Here is a 3,576-nt window from a genome sequence, read left to right as displayed (position 1 = left end):
ATCGGGGATGTAACTGTATTATAAGTGGCTTAACCTCTCTCTCTCTCTCTCTCTCTCTCTCTCTCTCTCTCTCTCTCTCTCTCTCTCTCTCACACACACACACACACACACACACACACATAATGAACCCATTAAATGTCTAAATGTCTGTGCTCTGACCTCCATATATACTTGAGGAATTATTAGCTGTGTCGGTGTTTTCTTTCAGACTTTGACGCAAGCTGAGCAGGGAGGCACACCCCTGTAACCTCAACATTCAGAAGGCTGAGGCAGGAGGATTGCCACCCTGTGTCATCTAATGAAATCCTTATTTCAAAGGACCAAAAAATAAAAACAGAACTGCCAAACAGTAACCACATCTGTAAGTCTAGACATTTGAAGGTTTCTAGAAATTAATAAAACATAAGTTCCTTTCATAAATGAATAGAAGCAATAAAGATCAGTGTAGGATTTCTATTTTTGAGGACGGATATGTTAAACTGTTCTCTACAACACTGGCTCAGAAACCCAGAGCAGTCAAAATAGGAACTAGAAATTCCTAAAAACTAAAGGTCTTAGAGAAGGGTGTCTAGTGTGGTAAAAAGCAAGGGGGGGGGAGTTCCACTCACAGCACCTGCTCGCTCCAAGATGGAGATTGGAAAGAACGAGCCCTGGTGCTGTAATGCGATCTTTAGAATTAAAGTAGTCCAGGAGCATCCATCCTGAGCATGTTTGCAGCCCCGAGACTCAAGCTGCTTTAATCATCTTCTCTTTCTATTTTGAATGACCAGGGATAAGTCACTGAGTCCTCTGGTCATCCATGAGAGTAGTACTGAGTGGGATCTGTCACACAAAGCTCTTGGCACAGTCCCAGGCACATGGCAGTTACAATTATCACCTCTATTATGCCATGTCCTGGATGTCACTGGTTCTTCATTCAGAAAGTCGATTGTAGAGCTTTGAATCCAGCCACACGAACAGTGAGCCATCCAGCAACCTTGTCTTTCCACTGCAGCCACTGAGCAGAAAAGAAAGGAGGTTATTCTGTCATGGGTGTGTGGAGCTTCGAGATACAATTTGAGTTCATTCATTTTTCTTTTCCTTGGGAGTACACATTAGCAAACGACAAATGAAGACATTCTATTTTTGTCTCATTCTCCAAGCTAATGAGAAAAGAGATGTTACTTCAGTGTAGCTTCAATTCAGACTGAAATCTTGGTCTAAATATAATCTCTACAGGCATAAACCCTCTCATTAATTACCCAGAAGGCTGCAATGTTCCACAGCTACCCTTATTGCCTAATGAATTCTAATAGAAACAGTGAATTCATTCTTGCCTAGATAGAGGATGTGGGAGAGAAGATAATGCAAAAAGGTGAATTGTGAGGTCTCTGGCTGTCATTCCCAAATCAGCAACTCTAGTACAAGATCCCTTGGGGCCCAGTGTCAAGGTTAGCTCAGATTCATTTATGATAACCATAAAAATCACAGCTCTTTGAGTTTGAGTGTCTGTCTCTTGATAGGTTGATGTTATATGAAATGGGGAGACGTTTGGTAAGCGAGTGGTGGTATTTGAATTTCTACACCCAGTTTCTCTCCATTCTTAGCAAAGGTATAATCTTCCACAATGATGTCCTCCCAAATAGTAAACGGAGAAAAGGGAACTGTATTGTCTTCCAGGTGACTTGCTTAACACCAATTCCTGTGGCTAAATGCTATGTGAACCAGGAAAAGGAATGGACCAAGAACCTAGGCCTGGTTCTGATGCCTCCAGAACACCCAAAGATATCCCATTTGCTCTATTTACTTCTTACAATATTCCTTAATTATGACAGAAGCTATGTAGCAAACTCCCGAAATATTTTTATCTTCAAAGATGACCTCCACTAGTAAGAGAGAACAAGATCCTAGACTCAGATATCATGTTTGCAGGCTAAAGATACCATGAACTGAAGGCTAAAGACCTACATTGTACCTTGGCGTACTCGAGTGAGCTGGACCTTGCTCACCTCAGTCTGCTTCAAAGGTCCGTCATTCACACCTGGACACTGTTTTGTTTCTGACACCATGTCCCCTTCAACTTCAAATAAACTTCCTGAGTCCAATTAGTAGCTTGCTTGCCTTCTTCCCTCTTGTCTTAAATTGCGTTCCTAGAAACCGTAAGTACAAGGACATAACCAGCTGTGTTTTTTATTTTCCTCAAAGAATTCAATCTGGAATTTTTTTCTTCATCTGAGAATATTGTTCCCCAACTCGATGTCCTTGTTTTGTTTACTTGGTTAACAACAACCTCTCTCCCAAGCCTAGACCAAGCCTCTGGGTAAACACTGAGTGAATTGGGTTACAAACGTGAAGTGAGCTCTTAAAAACACAGCCATTGAGACAGTCTTCTTAAAATGCCGGGCCTCAACTGCACATCCGGGCAGAGCCCTGCCAGGGAAAGTGAGGGTGACTGCCAAGAAAAGCAGAGGCAGACCACAAATTGCTACCAAACCAAATGTTCTCTCTCCAACAGTGCAGAAAACATAAACTTCCCCAAGCCCCAGAGAGCCAAAGTATTTCAATCAGGATCCCAAGGAAGGTGAATCTGGTGGGAGTGACTAGTGACCTCCCTCCTCTCACCTACCATAGTTGTCAGCTTGCCCCTTGAACTCATCTCTCTCTCATGTAAAACAGTTTTGTGTAACAACAGGACAGTGCTGTGCAGTGCTGAGTCTTAAGGTCTTAGTTTACACCCAGGCTGAACAACAGAAAAATCCAAAGTCAGGGGACATGCCTGACTTAAGGCCTCATTACTAACCCCTAGAGCACATTCTAGGAGCTAATAGGATTCAATGGGTACAGCGCCTCCTACCCCAACCCCACCACGCGTGCGCAGTGCTCCTTGATCTGCTCCAGCTTCGGGATCTGATCTTTCCAGTATGGCTCCATGTCCTGTGACTCTGTCTCCAGCCTTACACCCCACCACTCTGTCTGCTTTGTTTTCCTCCGAAGCCTTACTGATTTTCCAAACATTCTGTCCTACAAATAAGTCAGGAGTCTACCTGAAGATTTCTGCCCATGTTCTTCTTTTCTTCTGGAATGTTCTTTCTTGTTTTCCTTCCTCATTCTGGTACTTTCATCCTCAACTCAGTTTCAGGAGGGCAGGACTACTTTCCACAGTTCTTCAGATTAAATAAATGCCTTCAAACCCAAACTATAGATCTTTAAAGCATGCTGCCTCTTCTTCCTTAGTACTGACAGTGTGCACTCTCTCTCTCTCTTGCTCACTCTCTGATTAAATTTTTTTCATAAATTATATTTTGATCATGTTCTTTTTTCTCTCCCAACTCCCTCAATCATCCAATCTCCATGTTTTGTTTTGTTTTTCAAAAGCAAACAAAAATGTCATGTTTTGTTTTTTTTTCAAAAACAAAAACAAACAAAAAACAAAACCAAGACAAAAACATTAGACCAAACCAAACATAAATCACACAAAAATATAGAGTCCATTTTGTGTTGGCTAACCACACATGGGCATTTGGCCTGCCCTGGGATATGGCTGATATACCCAGTGGTGTTACATTGGAGAAAACTGATTTTCTTCTACCAACAAAT

This window comes from Mus caroli, chromosome 2 (assembly GCF_900094665.2).
Source record: "Mus caroli chromosome 2, CAROLI_EIJ_v1.1, whole genome shotgun sequence".
Classification (NCBI taxonomy): domain Eukaryota; kingdom Metazoa; phylum Chordata; class Mammalia; order Rodentia; family Muridae; genus Mus; species Mus caroli.
Note: the sequence above shows the minus strand (reverse complement) of the source record.